Consider the following 24,386-nt stretch of genomic DNA (forward strand, 5'->3'; position numbering starts at 1 on the left):
TGGTTTTTCCAGTGGTCATGTATGGACATGAGAGTTGGACTGTGAAGAAAGCTGAGCGCCGAAAAATTGATGCGTTTGAACTGTGGTGTTGGAGAAGACTCTTGAGAGTCCCTTGGACTGCAAGGAGATCCAACCAGTCCGTCCTAAAGGAGACCAGTCCTGGGTGTTCATTGGAAGGACTGATGCTGAAGCTGAAACTCCAATACTTTGGCCACCTGATGCGAAGAGTTGACTCATTGGAAGAGACGCTGATGCTGGGAGGGATTGGGGGCAGGAGGAGAAGGGGACAACAGAGGATGAGATGGCTGGATGGCATCACCGACTCGATGGGCATGAGTTTGAGTAAACTCCAGGAGTTGGTGATGGACAGGGAGGCCTGGCGTGCTGCGATACGTGGGGTCGCAAAGAGTCAGACACGACTGAGCAACTGAACTGAACTGAACTGAACTGATGGCCAATTTATGTTATTCACTCTTCCATTCCAGAAATTCATTCTGGATTTTCAAGTCTTAAGTCACACGAGGGCCCTTAACTCCCCTGCATCAGTGCCTGGACCTTTGCATAGCTGTATAACCCCTGTTGAAACACCTAAAATACTGTATCTTATTACGTACTGAAGCTAGAAGCAAAAATTGCATCATAATGTCTTTTTTTTTTAATTAATAAAATGAAAACTCTGGAAGCTGTGGTATATCTTTAGTTGGGTGGTCACATCTTTATGTAGCCTCATCCCAGCATGACTTCAGCTTGGTCATGTGATCAGCTTTGGCTCCTGGTAAGTGACAAGTGTGTTCCAAGCAGAGGCCTGATAAGTCTGGGAGTAACACAACAGAGATAGAATGGGAGCCACAGATGTAATGTTCAAACTTCTAGCAGCCACATTTTAGAAAGTAAGGATTTTTAAATTTATTTTTATTTGGAGGATGATTCCTTTACAATGTTGTGTTGGTTTCTATTGTACAGCAGCATGAAGCAGCTACAGGTATACATATATCCACTCCCTGTCGAGCCTGCCTCCCACCCCCGCTCTTCCCACCCCTTTAGGTCATCACAGAGCACCAAGCTGAGCCCCTTGTGCTCTGGAGCAGCTTCTGCCATCTGTTTCACACGCGGTGGTGTATCTATGTCAGCATTATACCCTCCATTCGATTCCCCCTCTCCTCTCCCCTCTGTGTCCACAAGTCTCTTCTCCACGTCTGCATCTGTATTCCTGCCCTGCAAATAGGTTCATCAGTACCATTTTTCTAGATTTCATATAGATGCATTAATATAGGATATTTTTTCTCTTTCTGACTTCCTTCACTCTAGGTTTGACAGACTCTAGGTTTATCTACTTCACTGCAACTGATTCAATTTAATTCCTTTTTATGGCTGAGTAGTATTCATTGTACATATGTACCACAATTTTATCCATTCACCTGTTCATGGACAGCTAGGCTGCTTCCATGTCCTGGCTATTATAAATAGTGCTTCAGTGAACAGTGGGGTAAATGTGCCTTTTTGAATTATGGTTTTCTCAGGGTATATGCCCACTGGTGGGATTGCTGAGTCATATGGTAGTTTTATTCCTGGTTTTTCAAGGAATCTCCATACTGTTCTCCACAGTGGCTATATCAATTTACATTCCCAGCAACAGTGCAAGAAGATTCCCTTTGCTCCATACCCTCTCTAGCAATTATGATGTGTGGATTTTTTGATGATGGCCATTTCGACCGGTGTGAGGTGATACCTCAGTGTAGTTTTGATTTGCATTTCTCTAGAAATGAGCCATGTTGAGCATCTTTTCATGTGAAGTTAATTTTAATTTAGTATATCTTACTTTGCCCAATACATGTAAAATATTATAATTCCAAAATGGGATCACTATTTTAATAAGGTGCGCGTGAAACTTTTTATTTTTCAGATGAAGTTTTCAAACTCTGATGTGTATTTTATTCTTAAAGCATATTTGACTCAGACTAAACACTTTTCAAGAGCTCTATAACCACATGAGACTAGTGGCCACTGTTCTGGGCAATAAACTCTCAGATGTGGGGACTTGTCCTCTCAAAGCACTTGCTTTTGGGGTGCTCCCTCTGGGATTCCATCATGAAAAGCCTAGCCAAACCAGGGAGAGCGCCCATGAAGGAGAAACAAGATGCAGCTAACAGCCCCAGCTGAGCTCCCAGCTGGCAGCCAGCATAGCCACTTGCCATCAGAAGTGGATCCTCCAGCCACCTGTGAACCATCCCTGCAGAGGCAACATGGAGCTGAGGTGAACTCTCCTTTCTGCGTTCTGTCTAAATTGCAGAATCTTGGGCAAGGGCATAGTTGTTGCTGTTTGAAGTCAATGAATTATGTGATGGTTTGTTAACAGCCCAAACAGAAGTTAGCAAAGATACCGGCATTAGTGGTTTTCTTCCCTCCCTCATGTATCCATTCATTGTTTTTCTTTCACTGCACGGCTTGTGGGATCTTAGTTCCCCGACCAGGAACTGAACCTGGTCCATGGCAGTGAAAGTGCAGAGTCCTAACCACTGGACCACCAAGGATTCCCTCCATCCATTTTCATTTTGCCTCTTCTGCCTCCTCAGTTGGAGTCAATGGATGACGCAAAAGAAGTGAAAGGCTGGGTCACCATATTCAGAGACCATCAGGGCTAGCTCAGAAATCATTGCTTTGTGGTGAAGGATCATTAGTGTCCCTAGTGGCTCAGATGGTAAAGAATCTGCCTGCAATGCAAGAGTGAAATCAAGTGAAATCGCTCTGTCGTGTCCAACTCTTTGTGACCACACGAACTGTAGCCTACCAGGCTCCTCCATCCATGGGACTTTCGAGGCAAGAGTACTGGAGTGGGTTGCCATTTCCTTTTCCAGGGGATCTTCCCAACCCAGGGATCGAACCCAAGTCTCCGGCATTGCAGGCAGACGCTTTACCATATGAGCCACCAGGGAAGCAGTGCAGGAGACCTGGGTTCAATCCTGGGGTCGGGAAAATCCCCTGGATAATAGAATGGCTACCCATTCTGGTATTCTTGCCTAGAGAATCCCATGGACAGAGGAGCCTGGTGGGCATACAGTCCACGGGATCCCAAAGAGTGGGACAGGACTGAGCCACTTTCACTTTTCACACTTCTTGCTGTCTCTTCACAGGGCCTTCCCTCTGTGCATGCATGGGGAGAAAGAAAGAGAGATGTCTAATATCTCTTCCTCTCTTTATAAAGACATCAGTCCTACCCAATTAGGACCCCACTGTTGTGATTTCATTTCACAACAATTGCTTCCCTAAAGGTCGTATTTCCAAGTACATTCACATGGGGGTTAAGGCTTCCTGTATGGATCTGATGGGGGCAATGGAGATATAGCTATCTATCACAGCCTCCAATCTTTCATGCAATCTTAGCCAATTCAGGTCACCTCCCTGAGCAGTCTTATTGCTATACCCTTTCTCATAAATATGAGATAAGAATTAAAGGAGATTATAGACATGAAGCTTCCATAAGCCTCTTATCCTTCTCCATCAGAGGGCAGACAGAATGAAAACCAAAATCACAGGAAACTAACCAATCTGATCACATGGACCACAGCCTTGTCAAACTCAATGAAACTATGAGCCATGCCGTGTAGGGCCACCCAAGATGGACAGGCCATGGTTAAGAGTTCTAACAAAACATGGTCCACTGGAGAAGGGAATGGCAAACCACTTCAGTATTCTTGCCTTGAGAGTCCCATGAACAGTATGAAAAGGCAAAAAGATAGGACACTGAAAGATGAACTCCCCAGGTCATTAGGTGCCCAATATGCTACTGGAGATGAGTGGAGAAATAACTCCAGAAGAATGAAGAGACAGGAACCAAAGCAAAAACAACACCCAGCTGTGGCTGTGACTGGTGATAGAAGTAAAGTGCGATGCTGTAAAGAACAATATTACATAGGAACCTAGGGAAAACCACTAGACCATTCGGTATGACCTAAATCAAATCCCATATGATTATACAGTGGAAGTGACAAATAGACTTAAGGGATTAGATCTGATAGACACAGTGCCTGAAGAACTATGGACGGACATTCATGACATTGTACAGGAGGCAGTGACCAAGACCATCCCCAAGAAAAAAAGATGCAAAAAGGCAAAATGGCTGTCTGAGGAGGCCTTACAAACAGCTGAGAAAAGAAAAGACATGAAAGGCAAAGTAGAAAAGGAACAATATACCCATTTGAATGCAGAGTTCCAAAGAATAGAAAGGAGAAATAAGAAAGCCTTCCTCAGTGATCAATGCAAAGAAATAGAGGAAAACAATAGAATGGGAAAGACTAGAGATCTCCTCAAGAAAGTTAGAGATACCAAAGGAACATTTCAAGCAAAGATGGGCACAGTAAAGGACAGAAATGGTATGAACCTAACAGAAACAGAAGATATTAAAAAGAGGTGGCAAGAATACACAGAAGAACTATACAAAAAAGATCTTCATGACCCAGATAACCATGACGGAGTGATCACTCACCTAGAGCCAGACATCCTGGAATGTGAAGTCAAGTGGACCTTAGGAACCATGACTACAAACAAAGCCAGTAGAGGTGATGGAAGTATTGTTGAGTTATTTCAAATCCAAAAAATGATGCTGTGAAAGTGCTGCACTCAATATGCCACCAAATTTGGAAAACTCAGCAGTGGCCACAGGACTGGAAAAGGTCAGTTTTCATTCCAATCCCTAAGAAAGGCAATGCCAAAGAATGCTCAAACTACTGCACAATTGTACTCATCTCACACACTAGCAAAGTAATCCTCAAAATTCTCCAAGCCAGGCTTCAACAGTATGTGAACTATGAACTTCCAGATGTTCAAGCTGGATTTAGAAAAAGCAGAGGAACCAGAGATCAAATTGCCAACATTTGTGGGATCATCAAAAAAGTAAGAGAGTTCCAGAAAAACATCCACTTTTGCTTCATTGAATATGCCAAAGCCTTTGACTATGTGGATCACAACAAACTATGGAAAATTCTACAAGAGATGGGAAAAACAGACCACCTGACCTGCCTCCTGAGAAATCCATATGCAGGTCAAGAAGCAACAGTCAGAACTGGACACGGAACAACAGACTGGTTCCAAATAGGGAAAGGAGTATGTTAAGGCTGTATATTGTCACCCTGCTTATTTAATTTATATGTAGAGTACATCATGCTGGATGAAGCACAAGCTGGAATCAAGATTGCTGGGAGAAGTATCAATAAGCTCAGATATGCAGATGACACCACCCTTATGGAAGAAAGCAAAGAAGAACTAAAGAGCCTCTTGATCAAAGTGAAAGAGGAGAGTGAAAAAGTTGGCTTAAAGCTCAACATTCAGAAAACTAAGATCATGGCATCCGGTCCCATCACTTCATGGCAAATAGGTGGGGAAACAGTGAAAAAAGTGAGAGACTTTATTTTTTTCTTGGGCTCCAAAATCACTGCAGATGGTGACTGCAGCTATGCAATTAAAAGACGCTTGCTCCTTGGAAGAAAAGTTATGACCAACCTAAACAGCATATTAAAAAGCAGAGATATTACTTTGCCAACAAAGGTGCGTCTAGTCAGGACTATGTTTTTTTCCAGTAGTCATATATGGATGTGAGAGTCAGACTATAAAGAAAGCAGAGCGCTGAAGAATTGATGCTTTTGAACTGTGGTGTTGGAGAAGACTCTTGAGAGTGCCTTGGACTGCAAGGAGATCAAGCCAGTCAATCCCAAAGGAAATCAGTCCTGAATATTCATTGAAAGGACTGATGCTGAAGCTGAAACTCCAATGGTTTGGCCACCATGGAAGAACTGACTCATTTGAAAAGACTCAGATGCTGAGAAAGATTGAAGGCAGGAGGAGAAGGGGATGACAGAGGACGAGATGGTTGGATGGCATCACCGACTTGACAGACATGAGTTTGAGTAAGCTCCAGAAGTTGGTGATAGACAGGGAGGCCTGGTATGCTGCAGTCCATGGGGTTGCAAAGAGTTGGACATGACTGAGTGACTGAACTGAACTGATGGACATGAAAAAGAGAGTGGAAAATAATTTTAAAAAAATTTTTTTAAGTAAAAATAGAGGATATCCTGCCCGTTTTTCCATCTTTGTGTATTCTCAAAACCAATAAATGATGTTGACTAAAAAAGTGACAGAATGGACAAATAAAAAAAAATGAAGTTAATGAGTGGGGGAGAAAATTAACATTACACATGAAAGAACAAAATGAATTTTGGGGAACTTCCCTTGTGGTCCAGTGGTTAAGACTTCACCTTCCAATGTAGGAGGTGCAGGTTTGATCTGATCCCACATACCTTGCAGCCAAAAAACCCAAACGTAAAATGGAAACAACATTGTAACAAATTCAATATAAAGTTTAACAAATCATTCATCTAGACGCAAGGGTTCTTTCTGGGTAGATGATGGAATCAGTATAACAATGATGAGAAGATTGAAGGGGAAGATGAGGATGGCTGATATTCTGAACACTTCCCATGTTCTAAGGAACATCAAAGCAGTACCTATATCTCTCTGTATTTGTATGATTATTGAAGCCACACAGCAACCTCTAAAGTAAGCACAATTAGATTACGTCTCTTGAGAGAGGAACCAAAAACCTGACTGAGACCTTTCAAGTCAGTCAGACAAGAAGACTCAGGCAAGGAAGAAAACGGATGAGACCACTTTTAAAGGAGATTCCATTCTGTATCAGGGCTTCCCTGGTTGTCCAGCCAGTAAAGAATCTGCCTGCAATGCTGGTGACCTGGTTCAACCCCTGGGGGTTGGGAAGGTCCCCTGGAGGAGGGCATGGCAACCCACTCCAGCATTCTTGCCTGGAGAATCCCCATGGACAGAGGCGGGCTACACCCCGCAGGGCCAGCTTCATGGGAATGTGGCCTGTATATGTGCACAGGCCTCACACTTAGAAGTGCTCTGTGCCTTGTTCATGCTGTGCTGTCATCATCTTGAAATTCTTAATTTTGGATCATTTTACACTGGACCCCCACATTACTACATATAGTCCTAATGTTGTAGTATGAAAGTTCTCATGCACGGAACTTTCACTATGAAACACCATAGACTTCACTGCACACACATGAGCCCATTTGCATTAGATGAGGAGTGAACACAGACATTAAGGACCCAGAAGGAGATGAGAAGAAAGTCAGCAGACTCCAGGGGCTAAGAAGCTGTGGAACAAAGAAGAGGAGTAGCCAGCATAGCTTGTGAACACAACCCCAAGGTGGTTCCCTCTTCTCCTGGGAGCTGCCCAGAGTCACAAAGAGGAAGGTATGCTCCCCCGATGCCTACACTGGTCAGGTTAGAGGAGGCATGTGTGCGCGTGTGGGCATGTGTGCTTGGTCATGTCTGACTCTTTGCAACCCCATGGACTGTAGTCTGCCAGGCTCCTCTGTCCATTGGGTTCTCCAGACAAGAATACTGGCATTGGGTTGCCATGCCCTCCTCCAGTGGAGCTTCCCAACCCAGGAATTGAGCCCACGTCTCCTACACCTTCTGCATTGCAAGAGGATTCTTTACTACTGAGCCACCAAGGAAGGTCTAGAGGAGATAGTAGCAGAAAGCTGATTTTCCAATGATCATATCCCAGAACGACAGGATTCTGTATTCATTCAACATTTTTAAGCATCCAATATTTTTATGAACTCTTGGGGAATGCCATTTGCTATGCTGGTCCTAAGAAAGGAGTAAAAACAAATAAGTTCATCTCTTCTTTCAGGAGGCTCTCGGTTAATGCCCTGGCAAGTATGACATACGCCCAAAGTATAATGCAGGGAGAGTTAAGTGGGGCTTCCCTGGGGGCTCAGTGGTGAAGAATCCACCTGCTAATGCAGGAGATGTGGGTTTGACCCCCGATCTGGGAAGATCCCACATGCCTTGGAGCAGCTAAGCCCGTGAGTCACAACGACTGAGCCTGCACCCTGAAACCTGTGCTCCATACCAAGAGAAGCCACTGCAATGAGAAGCCCCTGCACCACACTAGAGAGTAGTCCCCAGTCATTGCAACTAGAGAACCAGCTGGTGCAGCCACAAAGCACAGCCAACAAAAAAACTAAATAAAACTATATTTAAAAAATAAAGAGTTAAAATTGGGCTCCTAGAGTTAGCCTAGAGACCATGAGGCCCTTAGAATTGGCCCTAGATGGCAAGTGAATGGTGGAAAATTGGGGCTTGACTTCTAATCTCAGTCCCTTAATTTACCCTGCTAGCACCTCTGCTTCCGGGAGCATTTCAAAAAATAGCCTCTCCTTGTAAGCAAAGTGAGTTCTCCTGTTCCCTGAAATCTGCAAGTAGTAAGTCGCAGCAACTCTTCCCCAAAGCTGTAGACGCAGTGAGCTGGAACCCTCAGCTGAGCAAACATACACACGCAGACTCTTTGCTTGAGTGGATATGGGGAAAGGACATGGCGTGAAATGAGAACGAAACATAAACTCCCACATGGTTGGATGGCATCCTGTACCGTAAAACCCCAGCGCATCTGATGTGGCAGCCTTCCACCTCACCAGTCTAGAACCAATCGAACCAGGAACAAGTTAAACCTCTTGCTGTAAAACCAAAAAACAACAAAAAAAAGCCCAAATCAATTCAAAACAAAACACTGCATTCTTAAAGCCACCTTCCTAGAAGTTGCTCCAGCCACTGCGCTTTCTACCTCCCCACTCCCTAAGCTTTCATAAACACTTACCATTTCATAAAAGTTACAGTTTTGCACATGATTTCTAAGCTGCCAAAAATGTACAGTGTGCACATCCCCGCCTGTTCCAACATGTTTTATAAACATAACAAGCTGCAGCAGCCACCCCAGATGTTTTCACAACTTATTTTTTTTTCATAATTTAAAATCTGTTTGACCTGATTTTTTTTTTTTTTGCTCAGTGTGCATTTCAACTGTATAAAAGGAAACTGAAATATTATTCATGTGGTGCTATGCTGTTACACCTAATTTCTTCTCAAGTTCACACTAAACTGCCATGTCTCTAGGAACCTTAAAAAAGGCAACAGCCGAGAAAGTGAGGAAATATGTCAAGGACTTGTAAATAAACAGCTGGCTCCCAACATATGGATTTTCTTCTATATTTTTCAGGTGCCACCATCTCCCATCCGTATCTGCCAGCCCTGCAGCACACGGCATAATTCAACTGTAATTGATAATGTAAGGGCAGATGGAGAGGACTGTCAGCTCCTCCCCTGGGTCTCTGGGGACGCAGCAGAAATCAAAGCAGATGGCCCAATTGCATCTTCTTTATGTGTCGCTGCGAGCTCCTCTGTCTGCAGGATAATGGATCATTACGGCCTGCTGTGTACAAACACCAATATGCTTTTAAATCTGGTTCTCCAGCTTATGAAAAAGCACTATATTTCATATTAATTTGTGAAGCTGCACTTAACAAGGTCCACTGTTGTTAATTTACGATTGGGAAGGGGGGTGGGGGAGGAGTTCACATGGAGAGTGCTCCCCTGCCTCCTCCCCTCCCCCACTCTGGCTCTGGCTTCACCCTACCACGCCCCCTCCCCACCCCCAGCCCTGCTTCCCAGGAGGCCAGCAGGGGTCAGTTGGAGGGAACACAGTACAAGGATCTGCGGCTCTGATATTCAGTTGATGAGTTGGATTCCAGCAGCCTGGGTTTGCTGAACATGCCACTGTAGAGGAGGTTGGGTTTTCCTGCTCTGTCAGTGGCATGGGGGCTTCCTAGGTGGCTCAGTGGTAAAGAATCGCCAGCCAATGCAGGACACACAGGAGACGCAGGTTCGATCCCTGGGTCAGGAAGTCCTTGCCATTTAATTGACAAATAGTTTTAACCCCCTACTTTATGGCAGAAAATATCCTGGATCCAGAGGAGATCAAAGAGAATACAAACTATCCCTACTTCTAGCAACTCCCAGCTATGGATATCTCAAATGAAAACTTTCAAAGAATGTGATCAAGGCATTGATCCAGACCTAGATTACAGTTATTCCTTAAGCCCCAAGTTCTGGGTCTCTGAGCAGGACTTATATTATAATATTATATTTATATTACCACATTATATTTATATTACAAATAAAACCTGCTCAGAGACCCAGAACTTGTGGCCTAAGGAATAAACAGGACTTGACCAGGTGACAGAATGTGCAGAAGATATTGAGGTCTTTGGGATGGAGAGCCTTTGAAGAATCTTGAGGTGGAAAGTAAAAGAAATACAAGTGGTGCTGGGAAAACTGGTCAACCACTTGCAAAAGAATGAAACTAGAACACTTTCTAACACCATACACAAAAATAAACTCAAAATGGATTAAAGATCTAAATGTAAGACCAGAAACTATAAAACTCCTAGAGGAGAACATAGGCAAAACACTCTCCGACATAAATCACAGCAAGATCCTCTATGACCCACCTCCCAGAATATTGGAAATAAAAGCAAAACTAAACAAATGGGATCTAATGAAACTTAAAAGCTTTTGCACTACAAAAGAAACTATAAGTAAGGTGAAAAGACAGCCGTCAGAAAAGGAGAAAATAATAGCAAATGAAGAAACAGACAAAGGATTAATCTCAAAAATATACAAGCAACTCCTGCAGCTCAATTCCAGAAAAATAAATGACCTAATCAAAAAATGGGCCAGAGAACTAAACAGACATTTCTCCAAAGAAGACATACAGATGGCTAACAAACACATGAAAAGGTGCTCAACATCACTCATTATTAGAGAAATGCAAATCAAAACCACAATGAGGTACCATTACACACCAGTCAGGATGGCTGCTATCCAAAAGTCTACAAGCAATAAATGCTGGAGAGGCTGTGGAGAAAAGGGAACCCTCTTACACTGTTGGTGGGAATGCAAACTAGTACAGCCACTATGGAAAACAGTGTGGAGATTCCTTAAAAAACTGGAAATAGAACTGCCATATGACCCAGCAATCCCACTTCTGGGCATACACACTGAGGAAACCAGATCTGAAAGAGACACGTGCACCCCAATGTTCATCGCAGCACTGTTTATAATAGCCAGGACATGGAAGCAACCTAGATGCCCATCAGCAGATGAATGGATAAGGAAGCTGTGGTACATATACACCATGGAATTTTACTCAGCCATCAAAAAGAATTCATTTGAACCAGTCCTAATGAGATGGATGAAACTGGAGCCCCTTATACAGAGTGAAGTAAGCCAGAAAGATAAAGAACATTACAGCATACTAACACATATATATGGAATTTAGAAAGATGGTAACGATAACCCTATATGCAAAACAGAAAAAGAGACACAGAAATACAGAACAGACTTTTGAACTCTGTGGGAGAAGGTGAGGGTGGGATGTTTCAAAAGAACAGCATGTATACTATCTATGGTGAAACAGATCACCAGCCCAGGTGGGATGCATGAGACAAGTGCTCCGGCCTGGTGCACTGGGAAGACCCAGAGGAATCGGGTGGAGAGGGAGATGGGAGGGGGGATCGGGATGGGGAATAAGTGTAAATCTATGGCTGATTCATATCAATGTATGACAAAACCCACTGAAATGTTGTGAAGCAATTAGCCTCCAACTAATAAAAAAATTTTAAAAAAAATTTATATTAGTTTTGAAAAAAAAAAAAAAAAGAAATACAGTAAGGGGAAGCAACAGGCAAGACACCACTCTCCAAGCCAAGGGCAGGCCAACGTTATCTCTCACCTAGACGCCAGAAACCAGTCTATAGGCATGTTTTGTTTGGATCTCACAGTTTAAAACAGTAACTGTCACATAGCCACAACTGACAAAATTTAAATTCTTGGAATATGTTACCTACAGGGCCTGATTTCTAGTTTCCCCTAAAAACATGGAAGATCTGACAACCCCAGCCTGCATTATGACATGGCAACATTCATCACTGGGAACCGACTGCTATCAAGGCCCACCAGCCCCTCTGTGGTCCTGACCTCTGTGGACACAGCCTAAAGCCATTGGTTAGGGGAAGCTCATCAGCTCAGAACAAATGACTCTCAACCTTACCTTCTTTCTAGGTAGTACTGGAAATCCCTGAAACACAAAGCAGCTTTAATTACACAAGGCAAATGCTTTCTCACTGGCCTTCAGATGGTATAGAATACAGACATCATTATTCTCACAGACAGATGAAAAAATGAAACAAAGTCACATATGGCAGCCTTCTTACTAACATGAATTAGTTACACAGCAGTTCTAAGAGGGACAAGATGTTCATGTTCACTACCCCATTTGCTAATTTTTTGGTGAAAGTATAAAACAGTTCATGATCTATCACTAAACAAGCTTGAGCCGGGATTATATTTAATTGTCTGCAGTCAGGCAGGGACTGGGTTACATCTCCCTGAATCACAGCCTAGAAAGAGGCACGACAAAGCACATCTCCTCAGATGAACTGGACAACAGCAGGGAGAATGCCTTAATAGCTAAGACTCTCAAGCTTTCCCCTCTAATCTCTTTTCCAAAGCTTTAAACTTTTTCTTTCCTCCCTCCCTCCCTCCTTCCCTCCCCTCACTCACTTCCTGTCTTCCTTCCTTCCTTCCAAGCAGTTGCGAGGGGGAACATCCTTGCCTAAGTTTCTCGCTGTTAAGTGTGTTAGCAACTGTAGGTTTTTGGAGGTCTTATTTACCAAACTGAGGAAATTCCCTTCCATCAGGAACTTGAGTGGGGGGTTTTGTTTGTTTCTGCTTTCAGTTTTTCAGACTTTTAAAAAAGTAATTTTAAGTTCGCATCAAAATGGAGGGGACAGTACACAGGTTTCCCACATACCTTCTGCTTCCACGCATGCACAGCCTCCCCCACTATCAACACCCTGTCACAAGTGGAGTATGTCTGTTACAATCGATGAACCTACACTGACACATCACTAGCCCCCAAAGTCCAGTGTATGTTAGGGTTCTCTCATGGTGTTGTACATGCTATGGGTTTGGGCAAATGTATAATGACTTGTGTCCATCATAACAGTATCAAACAGAATAGTTTTACTGTCCTACAAGTCCTCTGTGTTCTGCCTATTCATCCCTCCCCAGCTCCCTACCCCCAGCAACCACTGATCTTTTTACTGTTCCCAGTTTTACATTTTCCAGAATATCAGAGTTGGAATCGTACGATACGTAGCCTTTCCCAATTTGCTGTTTTCACTTAGTCATTTGCATATAAGATTCCTGCATGTCTTTTCATGGTTTGCTAAGTTGTTTCGTTTTTAGCACTGAATAACATTCCATTGTCTGGATGTACCATAGTTTATTTATCCATCCATCTAGCAAAAGATATCTTAGTTGTGTCTAAGTTTTGGCAATTATAAATCAAGCTGCTGTAACTATTCCTGTGCAGGTTTTTGTGTAGATATAAATTTTCAGTTCCTTTTTGTAAATACTAAGGAGTGTGACTGCTGGATTACATGGTAAGAGTGTGCTCAGTTTTGTAAGAAACCACCAAACTGTCTTCCAAAGTGGCAGGACATTTTACTTTCCCAACCGTTATGTATGGGAATTCCTGTTGCTCCACATCTAAGCCAGCATTGTCAGTCTTCCAATTTGGGCTATTCTAAGAGGTGTATAATGATTAAATTGTCTTTCTTCTCCCAAATAGTCTTTTGTAATAAACAAAAGTATAATTCCACATTTACATGTTGAACTAACTCATTTCATATCCCTGGACCTAAGGGAGATGTCAATTTCAGGATAACTGTGTCCACCTCATCTTCCACATTCATGCAGAGAGGGACAGAGAGAGAGCCAACTCATCAGGCCCATATTGAGAAAAAGGAATTCATTCCATTAGCCACTTTGGATCTCAGAGTTTATTCATTCACCCATTAATTCATTCACTCCCTATATAACAAATGCCCACTGTGCATCAAACTCCTTACTGTTCAACTTTTTTTTTTTAATGATGAATTGAATTTATCTGATTTTAACATATGTTCATTGGTAGGCAGATATTTTATTCCCTCCCTTCTCCATTGTCTCCATCCTAGCTTTGCAAGATATGAAACCGTGTGTACAAACACCATGTCAAGCAATGGAGAAGAGGGATGGGCCTAAATGGAGCTTGGGAAGACCCCTGGAAGCATATCCTAAACAGATTTGAGAACCTCCCTGTTGTGTTTTCTCACATAATTACAGGGAGAAACCCAATCAGTAACTCAGCTGCAACACCACAAGGATAAAATTGCTTGCATCTCTTGCATGCTGGTCTGTGTGTTCTATAAGGGCCATGCGGCAACGTATAATGGGCATAGCCTTTGAGATCAGTAGGACCCAAGTTCAAATCTTAGGTCTGTACTTACTTGCTGTGTGATCTTGGGCTTCTTATTCAATCTCTCTGAATCTCCATAAAATAAGGTAAACAAATACTACATTGTAGAGTTCTTTATGAAGAAATAAAATAAGACTGTAAGCACACATACCACCTAGCACAGAGTAGGAGTTACCTGTGATCATTGCCAAGTCTCCAGGGAACTCGTCTCATTTGTCCATGGTCCCCAGTATGCTCAGTGCTCAGAAAGTATGCTTTAAACGAAAAGGATGTTTGCCTTACCTCACCCAGAATTGGGGTTGGTCTCCTTTCAAGGAGAATTAAAGATGTTAGTGCTTACTTTTATATTGTCTTAGTGTTGCCAATGCTTTCCCCCAAATGTTAGAATCTTTGCCAGTTTCCTTGCTCCTTAAACTCAGTGATTTTTTTTAATTTAATTTTTTAACACCAAAAACACTTTGTATTGGGGTATAGCTGATTAACAAAGTTGTGATAATTTCAGGTGAATAGTGAAGTGACTCAGCCATACATATACACGTGTCCATTGATTTTCAAGTTCAAAAATCCAAACAAAGCCACAGGAGACCTGGGCTTTGTGGTGTGGGTCTTGGTTTGTAACTCAGGGCATAACTTTTCAAGGAGAAAAACACAAATCCTGAATTATAGCATTATCTGGCAAATGTAGGATGCTTTCGAGTTATCTTAGCCAGAGATCTCCTGGGGTCAGGGAGAAGCTAGAGGTCTTGACTCTAAGCTGGCATTGGAGTCTGCAACTCACCCTCTGGAGACATCCTCTATACAGGATGGGCTTGAAGCCTCACATGGATAACTGCACAAGACAACATGAAATGCTTTGTGAAAGTTAGAGCATCTTTATCAATGGCTTGGGAGGGTCTTATTGAGATTCTAATAGCAGCTTTCCAGAAAGAATATTCACATGAATGAGAAGAAGTATCTCACTTCCCTCTAAAACTGTCCCACACTTTCTCTATCCATCAAATGAGATGTTATTGTCCCAACTGCAAAGGAATGTTTTGAAGATAAATTGAGGCCCATAAATGAGAAGGAACTCTAAAACGCCACATACAGGAAATTGCTCTGTTATTACAGGTGAAGCAATAGGGCAGCATTTCAAAGAACATGGGCTCTAAAGTGGAAAAAAAAAGTAGGTCTGAAGCTACTTATGTGCTTCTGGTTCTAATCTGGAAAATGTAAATAACAACTATCTACAGGAGAGCTATGGCAACAAAGTGAGGTATGTTGGCAAAGTGCTTAGCACAATATCTGGCAGACAGTATGTACATTAATGATTAATAGTAATAGAATTATTGTATATTGAACATTTTCCATGTTCATGTTTGGCACCAAGTATTCTGCAAGTTTTATCCCCTTTATTCCTCATAACTATCCTGGTTTTTGTGCTGTTATTTTTCCCACTTCGCAGGGTAGGAAACTGAGGCCCAGAAAAATAAAACTATTTGCCCAGATTCAAATCAGAATGCTACAGTGAGATCCACTGTTTCTCATCCTCACTATTAGAGTTAGAGTGTAGCTTCCACGTCATCTGGCCCCTTTCCTGTGCCTACAAGTATCCCCTTTGGAATGTTTGTCATGGAGCCAATCACTCCAAGGTTCCTTGAATGATCATGATGATGGGAACCTCACTACTGAAAATGCTCATCCAGGAGCAAAACTCTATAACCCTAATATTCCTTAGATTACTCTAGGGGTTTTCTACTCTTCTGGATCATCACAAACAAAGAAAGACTAATAAATAGTCACAGACTGTAAGAGATTAAGGAAGAATAATAACAAAATGTAACATGGGACCCTGAACTGGATCCTGGAAGAGAAAAAGAACACTGGAGAAAGACTGGTGAGATTCACATAGGGCTTGCCATTCAGTTAATAGTATCATACCCAAGTTAATTTCTTGGTGTTAATCATTTAAATATTATCATATAACATGTTAGGGCTTTCCAGGTGGCACAGTGGTAAAGAATCTGCCTGCCAATGCAGAAGATGCAGGAGACAAGGGTTTGATCCCTGGGTTGGGAAAATCACCTGGAGTAGGAAATGGCAACCTACTCCAGTATTCTTGCCTAAAAAGTTGCACGGACAAAGGGGTCTGGTGGGCTACAGTCCATGGGACCGCAAAGAGTCTTACACAACTGAGCATGCAAACACACACATATATAAGATGTTAATATTAATGGAGGCTGGGTGACAGGTACAGAACTTCTCAATTTTTTGCAACTTCTCTATAAATTTTAAACTAGTTCAAACAAAAATTTATAAAACTGTCCAGGAAACAAAGGACATTTGAATACTGAGAAAAGAGAGAAATGTTTCTCTAGAAGGGACTTAGCATTCCTGGAATCTGCTCTACAGGGAGCTTACATCAGAAGGAAAGAAAGACAGCAAGCAGCAGCAGCCTGCACTGGGAGGGAGGGGGCCCTCCAGGCTTAGAGATGCAATTGTTCTGACATTGGAAGTTCCTCTCCTTGAACCCAGACACTCTCTATCTGCACTAGGCCCAGGCTCAGCTTCCTCACCCATGACTCAGCTACCTCCAGCCTTAGCAGACCAGAGAAACAGAAGGAACTCAGAGCTGGTACAAAGCCCTCCCACCACAGAAAACCTCAGACTGTCTTCTGGGGTTCACTAAATTTGAGAGAACGGATGACTGGAACCCCCACGGCAGCAGGGCTGTATCTTAGTCGCCATGGGGTTCAGCACAATACTCACAGAACTCTGTGAAAGTCCATTAACAAATGCACGGATGGGTGGGCAGGTGGAGGGGATAGTCAGTTACTTGCCATTAACTAGTCTTCTGGACCTAATACATTCAATATTTAAGATGAACTTTGAAAATAGCTTCATAATAAAGTTATATAGTCTATATGCATAAGAAAGTAGCTCAGTCGTGTCTGATTCTTTGCAACTTCAGGGACTATACAGTCCATGAAATTCTACAGGCCAGAATACTGGACTGGGTAGCCTTTCCCTTCTCCAGGGGATCTTCCCAACCCAGGGATTGAACCCAGGTCTCCCACATTGCAAGCAGGTTCTTTACCAGCTGAGCCACCAGGGAAGCCCTTATATGCATAAGAGGTATTTTAAGCTAAATACAGAATTTCATTTGAAACTTTCTGTGAAATTGATATTTATGTGACATTTTAGGGGTTAAATCCTTTTGCAACAGGCCATATCTATACATGTTTAAAGTTAGTGTTAGATTGTTAGTCGCTCAGTCGTGTCTGACTCTTTGCCATTCTATGGACTGTAGCCCGCCAGGCTCTGTGTCCATGGAATTCTCCAGGCCATTCCCTTCTCCAGGGGATCATCTCATCCCAGGAATTGAACCTGGGTATCCCACATTGCAGGCAGACTCTTTACTGTCTGAGGCACCAGGAAAATCCCATCGATACATGAGGTGCATCAGAAAAGACAATATTATTGAGGGCTCCTGAGTTACCCACTTCACATAAATCTAGGAAGCAAGTTTTGATTATTCTTCAATTTTCTATCCTTTTGAAACTTAGATCAGATGCTATCACTTCCCTATTCAAATCTCCCCTTTCTCATATTATACATTTACTAGGTATTATTTATCTACACCACTTGGAATCAAATTCCATGAGAAGAGAGACTGTATAGCTTTGCTCAGGGTTGTATCCCAAGAGTAAAGAACTGTTTTCTCAGGGTATGTGCCCAGTAGCGGGATTGCTGGGTCATATCGTAGACTTGTGGACAAAGTGGGGGAAGGAGAGGAGGGGTTGAGTTGAGAGAATAGTATTGACATATATACACTACCATGTGTAAACTAGATAGCTAGTGGGAAGCTGCTATATAGCACAGGGAGATCAGCTCAGTGGTCTGTGATGACCTAGAGGGGTGGGAGGGGGGTCGGTGGGAGAGAGGCTCAAAAGAGAGGGGATATATGTGTACATATAGCTGATTCACTTTGTTGTATGGCAGAAACCAACACGACGTTGCAGAGGTACTATACTCCAATTAAAAAACAAAGAGTAAAGGACAGTTTCTTGCACAGAATAGGTGCTAGATAAACACTGATCAGATCAAGGACTATTTTTCTCTTGCCAGCAGTTCCTAACATTTAAGAATGCCCTATCACAAATCTGGTCTGTGTCCCCAGCAGCCCAATGAGGTGCTTGCAAATAGAGGCACTAAGAGTTTAGGTCAACATCACACAGCCAGCAGGAGGAGCCTAGACTTCCACTCAGAGCTGATGGCTTTGCTTAAGCATCATCACTTAAGGCCACTGTAACTAAGTCCTGCTCAGCTTCCAGTATGCCTCCCAGATACCTTGTTAGGTGGGTGCTAACTGGTGGCACGAGTGGTAAAGAGCCCACCTACCTGTGCAGAGACATAAGAGACGCAGGTTCGATCCCTGGGTCGGGAAGATTCCCTGGAGGAGGGCATAGCAACCCACTCCAGTTTTCTTGCCTGGAGAATCCCATGGACAGAGGAGCCTGGTGGGCTATATAGTCCATGGCGTTGCATAGAGTCAGATATGACTGTAGCAATTTAGCATACACATATGTAATTACAGCCAGCCCCCAGGGCCCCCTCTCTGTCCCTTAAATGTGTGTCAAAATGTGCCTTTGAGGAATGAACAAGATGACCTGGTTTTCTCTTTTTCTACCACACAGAGAAGTGCCCTGCCTTCTTTTCACAGGCTCTCCAGTCTCAGCATCATTTCAATAAGTGCATTAGAACCGTCCCAGGACACTGCGTGTCTTATTGTCTCGTCTCCCTGGAGAAGAATGCCCTCTATTCTTAACCCTGCTTCATTCTCATAGTTCCCCTGCTCAATGGGATTTATTAAGGCAATTTATCACAGATGAATCGGTATCTAAGCAATGAGTCTAGTAGGCAGAGACTCACTTTTTTTTTTTAAGTCGACAGACTCAGTGGTCATTTCCTTAATTGGCACTGATTCAGCCCTTTGTGAGGAGTAGATCGGGGCATTCCTTGAAAACTTCACAGATTAGAAGAAAAGTCAGAACCATCCCTGCCTGAAAAAAGAATTCTAAGATCGGTGGAATGTGTTCATTCTTCTCTATCTGCCTTGCCCTCATCAGCCTACAGTCTCTGGTGAGGGGGCAGTGTCAGAGCTCAGGGATCAGGGAGATATCAACAGGTGTCCTTCAGTTGGTGTCACTGGGGCAGCTCCAGAAGGCTGTGGTCCAGCTACTTACCCCATCTTAGTTTTTAAACTAGCAGCAACCTATAAACGTCTGTCACCAGGAAGTTGCACCATGATTCCCCACGCATCGTTTCACGGCCTTTGTACAAGGTTCCCATTCAGACATTGCTGTCTTCAGTTCATAGCTGGGGAAACTGAAATATGGAGAGATGAAATGGCTTGCCCCAGGACAAGGGGGAGGGGCCGAGGATGAAAGACAGCGTGTCTTAGTCTGTTTGGGCTGCTATAACAAAACACCACATGCTGAGTTTCTGGTAAACAACAGAAATTTATTTCTCATGGTTCTGGGGGGTTTGTTTCTCAAATTGAAAGCCCGAGATTAAGGTGTCGACATGGTCCAAACATGGTTGCATTTCAGTGAGGGCCCTCCTTCTGGGTCACAAAGGGTGTTTTCTTGCTGTGTCCTCACATGATGGAAAGGACTAAGGAGCTCTGTGGAGTCTCCTTTATAAGGGCTCTAATCCCAGTAATGGGGGTCCCACTCACATGACCTACTCACCTCTCAAAGGCCCCACCTACTACTTCCATCACCTTTGTAGGGTTAGGATTTCAACACATGAATTTTGAGCAGACACAAACATAGACCAGAGCAGAGAACATGAGCTTTGGAACTGGATTTGTTAACATTGTTATCCTGGGTGTGAAGTTCCCTAGTTCTGTGACCATGGGCTTTTACATCACTGGGTACTTAAAATCTCCATGCTTCATTTCCATTGTTAGCAAAATAGGAATAGTACTAGTATCTAGCTCAAATAAGCTGGCATAGATAAGGGCTCAGTGCAGAAACCGGAGCACAGAAAGCAGTCAGTAAACACTGGCCTTTACTGCTATTATTGGCAGTACAGAAGGTACAGTCTTTTCTCTGGGTAACTGGCCTGAGTAGTTGTGATTTTAGACTCAAAGATCTACATGAGTCCACATGAGATGGCCACCTGCCTGAAGGCCCTTTGGTATGTACAAGTTTAGAGTATTTTTACGCTATTCATAATAAAATGAGGCTAGTGTTTTGCTCCGTGGTGCCTTCTCCATCATCTCTGTGGGACCTTATAGGGGATCTTCCTTTCTAATATGAATTATTCTTTATAGTAAAGAAACTAAACTCTCTGAATTTTAAAGCACACCTTCTTTTTACAGAATTTCTTTCATAAAAAAATCAAAATAATCCAGGTCTGATAGAGAGGAGCAGAATCAAGCATGTGTTTAACATTTAAACCCAACTACATGTCCTCTTTATATTTAGTTGTTCAAAAGCAGCATAGGATTACATTTGGCATATTGCTCTATTATATTCTATAGGTTAGGTACAGTGTGTACACATTTTACATTGACAATCTAGACCACTACAGAGCTATATCACAACACTTTGATTTCTGTGCTTTCTTACTGGGCAATTTACAAGAGTCCCAGAGGCAATTTTGACCATTCACAATTCCCACCAGTCTTTTGCATGCACCTGACCTCTCTCTCTGTCAACCTCTACATAAAGGTATAACTCTGATTGGTGGCTCAGTGGTAAGGAATCCTCTTGCAGTGCATGACATGTGGGTTCAATCCCTGGGTCAGGAAGATCCCCTGGAGAAGGAAATGGCAACCCACTCCAGTATTCTAGCCCAGAGAATCACGGACCGGGAGCCTGGTGGGCTACAGTCCAAGAGGTCGCAAAGAGTCGGACATGACTGAGCAACTAACACTTTCACTTTCTTTCACCTAAAGGTATATTCTATATTCCTGTTTTTTGACGTGCCATTGTGTTCAGGAAAAGCCATTGCCTCTGAATTCCTCACTAGAACAAGACAGTGTAGGATGGCTGGTGATTTTGTCATTTTATTTCACAGATGGAAAAACTGGCCCAGAGGAAAATTCCCTTCTTTCCCCATCCTATGATGATATAATGAATCAGTAAAACCAAAAGAATACCTAGGTGAGCTGACATGAGACTCCACCACTCACAAATGTGACACACCAGCTGTTCATTTCCTAATGTAAATCCTAGATGGGAGTCAGGGAAGGAGGGAGGCGAGGGGACAAATTGGATATAATCAGAATCAGATCTAAGATAAACTGTTAATGGTTAATAGGGTCAGCCACCCAAGCAGCAGCCAGACCTGGAATTTTCCAGCCTTGCTCCTTGCCCAGCATTCACTATAGACCACGTGTGCATTTATCTGTAGTAGATCAGTTCCTGGTGCTGAAAGGCAGGGGAAGTAATAGGAATCACTTTCCACTCTAAACCTGGCATGCTTTTAAATGGAACATTCCAGGGTAAGGGAGGGACTTGACTTTAAGAGAGATGATAAAAATAACAGCAATAAGCAATAAGAGCCACCTCCCCAGCATTGCCAACGAGCTATAGAAGGTTCACGACCAGCATTAAGTAAAGGTCTTTGAATATTACACCTCATTAGACATTCACAGCGATCTTTGAAATAAATATGATAGTAAGTCTTATTTCAGGGAAGGAAACTGATAATCCAAGGGGTCAAGATACTGACCTGAGATCACCCAGCTAAGAGGAGAAAGAGCTGGGCACCCAGGCCATGAGCCCCAAAGCGCACTCCCTTAGGATGTTTAAAAATGTTTTAAAATGTATTTGACTTTTATTTATTTTTCATATACCTCCTAGGTTAGAAATCACTTTCAGAGGTGAGCATTCCCATGTCAAAGAGAGGGAAAAAAGTAAGGAAGGTTCAGATCGGTACCTAGAAGAACAGTTCCAAAGGAGTGGAGTGAAAGACCCAAGAAGTATGTGACTGCAGCTCCAAGCCCCACTTTGTCCTCCTCCCCCCAAACACACCCACCGACACCCACCTCAAGAGGCAGGAAAGGAAGAGGTTTCTTGGATTGATGATCATCTGATACGGCGTGACTTCCTACCTGCTTGTGAGAAAAGACATAGAGGGAGGAGGGAGCAGAAAAGATCAGTGGGGTGAGGCTCCCAGACCCAGGTTCTCTGACCAGGCTCACTCAGCCCCTGACAAGCACCCAGCAGCCACCCAGCTCTCAGCATGCACCACCGCAACACAGGGAGAACGTTCTCACATTCTCTGATTCCACCTCCTGCCCCAGAGTTAATATAAAACCGCCTCACTTGGACGTATTGTACTTCTCCACGGACATGAGAGATTCCATGTGAACACAGTCATGGCTGCAAAAGCTCTCTTTCTTGAAGCTTCACTGACTATAAGGATACTCAAGCCATGGCATGGCAATGGAATCCTTGTGGGGGAAACTCAATTAAATCCGCTGCAGAATGTACACAGAACAAGGAGAGGAAAGAACAAGGTGGGGGGGGGGGTCATTTCTTTTCAATAATAAAGCTCCGGATTTAAAATTAGACTGTACAATAACAGCCCTAATTCCTGGAAACCCAGATGGGGAACTAAATACATAACATATCGAGAGGAATTTATTTTCACAGACTTTGAGGATGTGATATGGCTTTTGGCAACTTCACACCACCTTGGCCGGTGTTTCTGACAAGTGGAAGAGGCTGTTAACCACCTTTTCATGGAAAACATACCTTCATCTCGAGTCAGAGGTTAAGTTATTCTCTGGCCAAAAGAAGCAATCCATCATGCTTTATTATGAGGCAGATCTCACAATGAATAGCATTTGGCAGAGACGGACGACTTAATATGACTTCACTCGGCAGCGCTGTAAACGGATCTGTCATCTCCAAGACTGGCGGAGGTGGTCAGGCGCCACTTGAGGTCCTGAGCAAAATGCCGGCTACTGCAGGGGAAGGCGGAGTAGTGCCTCTGACTTCACACCTGAATAACAACCACAACGCGAAGAACTGCTGAGTGTCTATTTAAGCAGCCACTACGTGTCAGACTGCTGAGTAGAAAGCGTGCGGGTCTTCACTGCTATTTTTAAAACGGATAACCAACAAGGACCCATTGTATAGCACAGGCAACTCCGCTCAATGTTGTGTGACAGCCTGGACGGGAGGGGGATTTGGTTGAAAAATGAATGCATGTGTATGTATGGCTGAGTCCCTTTGCTCTCCACCTGAAACTATCACAACATTGTTAATAGGCTATGTGCTGTGCTGTGCTGAGTCACTTCAGTCCTGTCCGATTCTTTGCAGCCCTATGGACCGCCAGGCTCCTCTGTCCATGGGATTCTCCAGGCAAGAATACTGGAGTGGGTTGCCATGCCCTCCTCCAGGGGATCTTCCTGACCCAGGGATCGAACCCACCTCTCTCACGTCTCCTGCATTGGCAGGCAGGTTCTTTACCACTAGCACCACCTGGGAAGCCCGAAGTTATACTCCAATATAAAATAAAAAATTAAAAAAATAAAGTGTGCAGGCTCTTCAAGTCCTTGGTTTAACTCATTTATTAATTCTTGGCACTACCACTTATAAACCCTGTGATAGAGCATGGATAGGTAACAACCTCTGGCTCAGTTTCCTTGTCTATGTATGCAGAGCCCTTGAGATGATGACAGGCATATAGTACATGTTTCATAAGGGCTAACAGTTTTGGGCTCCAAAATCACTGCAGATGGTGAGTGCAGCCATGAAATTAAAAGACGCTTACTTCTTGGAAGGGAAGTTATGACCAACCTAGACAGCACATTGAAAAGCAGAGACATTACTTTGCCAACAAAGGTCCATCTAGTCAAGGCTATGGTTTTTCCAATGGTCATGTATGGATGTGAGAGTTGGACTATAAAGAAAGCTGAGTGTCGAAAAATTGATGCTTTTGAACTGTGGTGTTGGAGAAGACTCTTGAGAGTCCCTTGGACTGCAAGGAGATCCAACCAGTCCATCCTAAAGGAGATCAGTCCTGGGTGTTCATTGGAAGGACTGATGTTGAAGCTGAAACTCCAGTACTTTGGCCACCTCATGCGAAGAGTTGACTCATTCGAAAAGACCCTGATGCTGGGAGGGATTGGGAGCAGGAGGAGAAGGGGATGACAGAT

This window comes from Cervus elaphus, chromosome 4 (assembly GCF_910594005.1).
Source record: "Cervus elaphus chromosome 4, mCerEla1.1, whole genome shotgun sequence".
Lineage (NCBI taxonomy): Eukaryota > Metazoa > Chordata > Mammalia > Artiodactyla > Cervidae > Cervus > Cervus elaphus.